Genomic DNA, 9,293 nt, shown 5'->3' with positions numbered 1-9,293 from the left:
TTGTTGTCAGTTGTGTACGTAGGCGGTTTGTTATCAGTAATGTGGCACCGTGTCTCTACACACTTTTCAGGCATTTGGCATCGTGTACCTACACACTTTGTTTCAGTCATGTGATACTGTGTTACTACACACATTGTCGTCAGTCATGTGATGCTGTGTTACCACACACTTTGTTGAGAGTCATGTGACATTATCTTACGACACACTTTGTCAGTCATGTGACACCGTGTCAGTACACACTTTGTTGTCAGAGATGTGATCCGTTGTACGTACACAATTTGTTGTCAGTAATGTGGCACAATGTCACTACACACGTTGTTGTCAGTCATGTGGCACCGTGTACCTACACACTCTGTTGTCATTCATGTGGCACCGTGTTACTATACACTTTCTCAGTCATTTGGCACGACATCAATGTACACTTTCTTGTCAGTGATGTGATACTGTGTCACTACACACTTTGCTGTCAGTCATGTGGCCTGGTGACACTGTATAGTTTGTTATCAATCTTTTGATGCCATGTTTCTTCACAGTTTATTCTCAGTCATGTGGCTCCGTGTTACTAACCATTTTCTTGTTAGTTTTGTGGCAAGGCCTCTCCACACGTTACTGGGATTTAAAAGCCCGTTTTCCAGTTATACAGTTGTGTCTTGTCTTATGGTGCCCGTGATGTGCTATTTTTTTCTTTTTGTTTCATCTTTTACAAGAATTCATACCTTCATTTCACGAATTTACATTGACATCTAACATATATCACGGTTAAATAAAATAATCTTGTAGCTGTAATGAAGAACAAAAGAGGTAAAGTTCGAGAATATAGATGTCTACTTATCACTTTGTGGTTGTGCAAGGAAGAAATACGCCTCTGTCAGTTTAGTGAATAAATGACCTAGTTAATATTTTGCTGTGAAGTTCAGAGTAATGAGCATAAAATGAAATTTTCTGGCTTGATGTCAAGATGTGAGAAATGGCTGCTCTTTCAATTGTACATGATGCAGTCATATTAGGTCATGATGAATATATTTATAAAATAGTGGGATAAGATAATATCTCACATCCAGACATTCCTACACAAGCAATGAAGAAACACAAACATACTCACCACACACGTAGGACAGTACAACAACTCGGTGGAACGCTAATACAAGCTCCCCTCCCGTCATCCACCGATCACTGGTATCCTTTGATAGAGGTGATCGGGAACACTTAGCTACGTTTAGAACAGATCATTCAGCCCTCCTCAGTTATAAGCTTAGATTTGGGTTGGCCAGAATCACAGATGACACATGCCCAGCTTGAAGAATGGCCTCACCCAACATACCACACATAATGGAATACAACACAGCACAAACCACACTGAGATACAGACACAACATCAACGGTGAAGGGAAGCTGCGGCTAAACAGATCAGGATGGAGCAGCATCAAGAACAATAATGGTATTAAAATATATATCATTGTTTACATAGAAAAGTTATACTAAAGTAGTTATGAGAAGACTTGCAACGTATGTGACATACATGTAGACGAAGTACTTTGAGATTCCATTCGACTTTGACCAATTAATGAATTGATATCTAGTGGCAAAGTAGAGCAGCAGAGATGCACGTGGAAAAGCCAAAGGGCACCTCTGATAGCTGCACCCACTCTGGAATACTATATGGCTAAGGAAAAAAATATACATATATCATTCATGGGGAAGGCACAAGAGTGAATCACAGGGGGCCAACTATCTGCATAGTCTGGTCAGGGTGAAAGTCTACTACAGTAAAAAAAAAATACACATGCCTCCGTAAAAGCTATGGCGTCCCCCCCTCCCCGAGGAAGTCTCCCACTTTGGGGTAGCCATCGGGGGTTTTACCTTAAAACATGGCCGGGATGAACGTCTACCAGTATGCAAAATTTCGTGTTCCCAGGTTAAAACCCATGACCGTGCATACAGGCTTTGTCCACCCTGGTGGGTTCTCCCTCCCGTGAAGGGTGTCCTTAGGGGTGTCACCCTGCCTAAAGCCTGGCCCCAGTAAATATTTACTATTACTCAAAACTTCATATGAATCGATTAGAGAACTGAGTGGTAATGCAGGTAAACGCAAGGAAATACTAGTTAGAGACAGGGAAGGAAATTTATTGACCAAAGATGGAGATATTAAAAATAGATGGAAAGAGCATTTTGAGACAGTTCTTAATAGACCAATACCACCAGAAGAGGATATACCGTCTGCTCAGGAAGATTTAAATATAGAAACAGGAGAGTTGAGGCTTGCAGAAGTGGAGAAAGCAGTAAAACAGTTAAAGAATAATAAGGCACCAGGGGAGGATGGTTTATTTCCGGAAATGTTTAAAGTGGAGGGGGATAGATTAATAATGATCTTGACCAAGCAATTCAATAAGATATGGGTGACGGGGTTACTACCATCAGTTTGGAAGAATGGTGTAATTGTTAAAGTTCCGAAGAAGGGAGACCTGAGTGAATGTGGTAATTGGAGGGGAATCTCTTTGTCACCGATAGCTTTGAAAGTTTTCAGTAGAGTGTTGTTAAATAGGTTGGAGCCGGTGGTTGAGGGTATTCTGAGGGATGAACAGGCTGGTTTTAGAAAGGGACGTGGTTGCAATGATCAGATCTTTATAGTCAGGCATTTGATGCAGCAAGTTAATGAAATGAGAGTACCGTTAAGTCTTTGTTTTGTTGATTTTGAAAAGGCTTTTGATAGTGTTTCGAGAGAGACTATGGGGAAGATCATGAGACATTATGGAATACCAGAGGAGTTTGTGAGGGTCATTATGAACATGCATGAGGACACATTGTGTAAAGTGATGGTTGATGGTTGTCTGAGTGATTCGTTTGAAGTCAAGTCCGGAGTAATTCAAGGTGGTGTTCTATCGCCTTTACTATTTATATTGGTCATTGATTACATTATGAAACGCGTTGGAACAGAAACCGGTGCAGGTATACTTTGGGGAGAGAACAGGAAACTTTTGGATTTAGATTATGCAGATGATATAGTTTTGATTTGTGATGGGCCAGAAGAGATGCAGAGAGTGTTGGACTGTTTGGTGAGTGAAGGTCGCAAGGTGGGTTTGGTTATTAATTGTGGAAAAACTGAAATAATCAATATGAATATGGAAAATGCGCAGGAATGTGTAATTGGAGGTATGGTTGTAAAGCAAGTTGATAGGTTTAAATATTTAGGTACTTATTTAGCCAAGGATGGTTCTTTGAACTTTGAATTCGAGGAAAGGTTAAAGAAGGCTAATCAGGCAATGGGAATGCTTAAAAATATTTGGAATAATAACAATTTTTCTGTGCATACAAAAATCAAACTTTATAAGGTAATGGTTAGGAGTATCTTAATTTATGGACATGAGTCTTGGTACAGCACAGTGACTATGGAAAATAAATTCTTGGTGTTTGAAAATAAAGCACTTAGAAGAATATTAGGAGTTAAATGGTGGGAAAGGATACCAAATAGTAGAATTAGAGAAATAACGGGAGTGCAGCCGGTCGATGAATATGTTAGGTTCTCACGATGGAAGTGGCTAGGACATGTGTATAGGAGACAGGGAATAGTACGAGGTACACCAGGGTGGGTGGTACTTGGTAGGAGAGGTAGAGGAAGGCCAAAAGAGACGTGGGTGAGGACAATGAGACGGGAAGCTGGAGATGAGTGTTGGGGAGATCTTGAGGAGTTAGCACAAGATAGGATGTGGTGGTGTGAGTTCATCGAGGCCCTATGCATCGCCAAGGGTGCCACAGGAAATGATTGATTGATTGATTGATCATATTCTTAGGCAAAAAAAAACTATGGCATGGTCCCCATGAAGGCCGTCCCATCTCCCCACAGAATTGTACAAATAAATTTACTTTCAAATTATGACGGAAGTTACGAGTAAGTGCAATGGAACGGATGCAGAGCCGATGTATTGTCTTTGTACTCTATTGAGTTACATTACAAAAGCTGTAAAAGGACGAAAATCGGCCAAGTTAAGGTAAAAATACAGTAGTATAGTAAATGCACTTTTGGAAGGGATATAATCTAAAAACAGAAGTAATCCCATAATCACTGGGTTGAACGCTATGGGGATGGTAAATACACAAAAGATTAGTAACCTTTGTAATTTTTTGAATTAGTCAACAACTGTAAATGTTATAATGGGATTAACAAAGAGACTGACTAGGAGAGCTTATATGAGTGTGGTGGTGGGGAGAGAGAAGGGGAAGACTCAATGATGAGATGGAGGGTTGGAATCAAGAGCTATGTGAGAGAAGGGGTGTGAGTTGGAGAGAGAGAACAACTACAGTAAATTGTTGAGGACTGGGTGACGGAGAAGATTCCTTTGTGGCCACATCTAATGGGATGAAGATGACTGGAGGTAGGAAGGTTAATGGCAGTATTTGCTATTACTAATTTATGTGTTTTTAAGTGTCACAGAAGTGACTATTTTTTGCACACATTTATCCTTTGGGTGCCTGTAGGAAAAAAAAAAATGCGTCCATTGTTTTTATTGAAGGTCAAGTAATGTTGAGATATGTGAGGGCTTTATTAACCGCGGAATAATCCACAGAACCAGAATGCAGTTCCCCCGGTCCACCAGCTTAAGTGAGCGGATGAACTTCGTGTGGCTGTGGGTGGGCGGCATGTCAGCTCGCGACATAGCCCAGGAGACAGGCACCAGCGTTGCCACCGTCTCAAGGTGGATCAGGCGCTGGAGGGAGGAGGGTCACGTCCAGAACAGACCATACGGAGGAAGACTACTCGGGGAGAAATATAACGTTAAATATAGCAGTGGATGTAAAGGTTTCATCCCGTCAGACTGTAATGCTGGCACATCAAAAGAGGCAGGGAGGCACATGTTACAAACAGAAGACAGACCTATGTATGTGTCAATGAATCCTTGTATGATATGTTACGCGAATTGGATGTTAAATTACGCACTTAGAACTACTACTAAGACAACAGAATCCCCCTACAAATATATTTCAAGGGCAGTGGTATTCAAACCCAATTATCTGTAGTGACTAAAAATGAAGTTAACATAAGGGGCAGTCGATAAAAAAAAAAAAAAAAAACGCTCAGGAGCAATACATTGATACCTGAAATGATTGAGACGTTTGTGTGAAGTTGCATAATGTGGTGATTTTTTTTTTCTTTTCTTTTTTTTGGGGGAGGCTTATCAGGTAGAGCCAGGATTCCGGGGGTTTGAATGGTGAGTGAATGGAAGTGTGGCCTATTTGGATTGGGCAAGTTTGTGCTATCTAGACATGCTACTCCTCACCCTGCCCTTGGGTGGGAAAGCAGGTCCGAATGATGATGATGATTGATAAAATTTTTGCTGTTCCAGGAACGTTAATTCATCATCATCTTAATGTTGATATAAAAACAATACCGATTGGAAAATGTGAGAAGCATGATATTTTAACGCCCTTAAGAAACAAAAACAAAAAGAAAAAGCTTACCAACGTGCAAAAAAAATTACTGGGCAGTTACCAGTAGCCATCGTCTGTGGTGTCAGGTTGTTTGGCACCAAGTGTGCACTGATTTTTTTTTTTTTTTTTTAATCATAGAAACAACTATCTTCCCTGTTCCGTTTGAAGAACATTAATTTTCAGCTGACGAAAAACAATGAAAAACCCCATGTCTACTAGTGCGTGTTCCAGATGGTTCGAGATTTTGCTATGTATTTGTTAAAAGTTGGGAAGATATAATTATGTCTTTCGCACGTATTCTCGTAGTGCAAGGAGGCTTTCTAGCACCTCTTCCTTAGCGGTTTATTTTGGGGTATGGCTTGCTAATATCCTTTTGAGCGTTATTTATGCAGAGTATGGCTATACTAGAAGGCTTTATATAAAAATAAAAGAGTAAGGTGTAGTAAGCATAATAAATTGTGTAGGAAAAGTATTAGGGACGTACATCAATATTTCGGTTAATGAAACTCCCTAACACGTTTTCCTATGCGATTAATTTAGCTTATTACACCTTACCGACCTTCCCTATGGTATATGAGGCTTCTTTTGTTGCCATAATCTGCATAAATAACCTACATAAGAATATTATCCAGTCGTATCCAAAAACAAATCGCAAAGGAAGAGGTGTTAGGGATCCTTCTTACCCGATGAGAATACTTGCCTAGGAGAATGATGGAGGATTATGTATTATGCAGTGCCATCAGGGGCAAAGGACGTTCATCTGCTCATAATTACAATGTGATGCCTAATTCACTTAGCAGCCACGATAGCAGAGCTGGTATAGTTTTCAGTTTGTGTGTGTGTGTGTGTGTGTGTGTGTGTGTGTGTGTGTGTGTGTGCGTGCACTATAACTTCGAAACCGCTCAAGATATCATCACAAAATTTGACAGGCGTGTAGTAGGGGAAAAAATCGATCACAAGTTGGAAATTGGTGAAAGTTGAAGTTGAGTGTGTCTGTTACCACGATGACTTCGCAACGGCTCGAGATATAAGAATATTTTATAGGTGTGTAATAGGGATGGAAATCTCGTACGACCTGAAATTTAGTGAAAATAGTTCAAGGTCTGTGTGCATGTTACGACGATAACTTCACAAACGCTCAAGACATCAACACAAATTTTGACAGGTGTGTAGTAGGGATAAAAATCTATGAGTCCGAAACTGATGAAAGCAAGTCAAGGTCAAGGTCATATTCCGAGCCACGCTAGATATGTATCGGCTAGCGGCTGGTGTGATTCCCCCCTTGGGAGGGACTCTATTTATAACTGTTACCTACAGACGATATTATTAAATTTTGAGAAACTTCAGAATGGTTGTATATGTCACTGTCATTAATCCGTTCATTACCAAAGATCTTCGCCATCTGGAGGCAGCAAGAATAGAATGCACAAATTACCGTAGAGTACGGTTGAGTAATAGTAGCAGCATTTGTAGCCCTAGGTTCTTCTGAAACTTGATCCCGGTGGGCTGCAGGCTTAATCTGATCTGCAGTTTACCATCCCTTGATTTTGTGCAAGGAAAAGTAGCTCAGGGAATTCTGTACCGCCAGGCAATTGAGCGACCTGGTTATATGCATGCCACCACGTGAGGGCGTCCCTCTGCAGCAATACTGTAGGAGTGAAATGCGGACAAGTAGCCTAATCTTGGGGTAGGAGCCAAGCAACTCGATTTCAAGAGTGGGTGATGGTGATGAAAGATATAGCGTGATTCATCGTGAACTGACCACGACAGTGACAGTGTAATCTTAAGTGGAGAGGCTGCACTAAAACAACTAGACAGAATTCAGAACAAACTTGTTGGAATTATTAATAACCCTGTTATTATAAATAAACTACTTCCTAAACAAGTAGGAAGGAATGATGCCTCCCTTCCGTTATTATACTGTACAGATACTTTTATGGCAAATGCTCAGACGAAGTTGCGTCCATTGTGCCACCTCTCCATGCCTTCCCTAATGCTACACGGGCATCTGGTAGTGCTCATGACTGGAATGTCACACAGCCATATTGCAGAACTTCTGCCTATCAGAATTATTTCATTCCCCGAACTGCATGCATCTCTCTGGAACTCGCTTCCCCAGAGTTCTTTCCCCCCAAACTTCAACCTACAGCTGTTCAAGTCCAACTGTTACAGAATTTTTATGAACGGAGGGCGCCAGTAATCTGGTGTATGGATTATTTTTTTTATTCATTTGTTTTTCCTTCCTCTATTCTGTTATTTAAAAAAAAAGTAAGTGCAGAGAAGTAAAAATGTGAATGGTTCGCTACAAATCATTATTAAAATCTGTATTCTTTGGCCTGTATTCTTGTCGGTTAAGGAAGCCCCATCACATCTCTTCCGAAGAGATTTAGCTTGCTTATTACACTATACTGACCTCTTCTGTGTTATGTAAATGCTTCTTGTCTCGCTTCACATAACATACATACTGTACCAAAAGGTGTTGTCCAGCCATGTCTGAAAATATATAGCTAAGGAAGAGGTGGTAGGGAGGCTCCCTAACCGTCGTGAATACGGACCTTTGTGCTTAGGACACTTTATAGAGCCTTACAATTAGCAGTGTGCTTACTGTATATTTAGTGCACGTGAGTGTTCTTTGGTAGGATATAAATTCCAATTGTCTGTACTGAACACCTGTGGAACTACAAAAATAAATACCCGTTTTTGAGCAAATTACTCTCACCTGGAGATGCGAGGTTAGTGATAATATCTAAGCCAGCACAAACGTCATTTTCTTTATCAGTGAAACGATTCGATCCTACAATGTATCATCAGACCTACAGTACATACAGAAACTACTGTTATTTGTAGTTAGTATGGATAATAGAGTAAAAAAAAATACACACTAGATAATTTGCATTAGGAATTATAAAAATATATATAACATACCTAAAGCTGATCAAACTGGAAAAAAAAAAAGTAAAACATTACTACGAAAATACTGTATGACGCATTTTCCAGAAAAGAACTAATGGAAAGCTATGTAACTAAAACCACTACCAGTGCTTGTATAGGCTTGGTAAGCTGAGGGGAGATCACGTCGGGTCATGTTCCCTTTTGTTCTGTGTGCCTCTCCCTGCTGCAGGTGTGTATACAAGACCTACACTCTCACGTTTCTATGTCACTTTCTCTGCAGATGAAATACACGAGAGTAATTACTTGTCCATGTTTCATTTCTTCTTTGGATAATTTGCATACATTATTACCCTCACGATGAAATGCAGATTCCCCATATATTGTATCTGCGCAATGCTCAGACAGTGATCTTTCCAGGGTGAACTCTTCAGTCATGAACACAAACACTGGCCGTGTGTTTGTGCAGAAACACTCACTTTCTCTCTTTCCACCGTCTCCTCTTATCTACGCTGTCTGTTGAGTATCATTTTTAGATGGAGCTTTTTATACGTATGGTCACTAGGAACTGCCTACATGTTTCATGAATGTAAAAAACAAAAAAAAAGTCTCCTACTACGATCCTTTGTGCAAGTGTGATGCTTTTTCCGTCCGTTGTGGGTTTGGACAGCACAACTGACATACCTAGAGTATAAGCCCTTGTATTTTGCTAAATGGAAATTATACAACATGGAGAGGTGGCAGGTGGAGTTTCACAGTTATGAGTAATATGTCTAATGTCGAAATAGGCACCTGTCTGAATATGGCTGATGTTGAAAAAAGTTAGACTTATATAATATAGTGATTCATTCAAGTAACTTCAAGTTGATGTTACAAAGATCGCTGAACAGAGTCGAAATACAGAAAGTGGAATAGGCTGTAGGAAAAAAAAAAAAAAAACAATCGCTATAAGCCAAGTGTGGAATAAAGATTAAATCCAG

This window comes from Coenobita brevimanus, chromosome 48 (assembly GCF_032717465.1).
Source record: "Coenobita brevimanus isolate Jiangsu-jjx chromosome 48, ASM3271746v2, whole genome shotgun sequence".
NCBI lineage: Eukaryota > Metazoa > Arthropoda > Malacostraca > Decapoda > Coenobitidae > Coenobita > Coenobita brevimanus.
The sequence above is the reverse complement of the archived record's forward strand: the minus strand, read 5'-3'. Positions refer to the sequence as shown.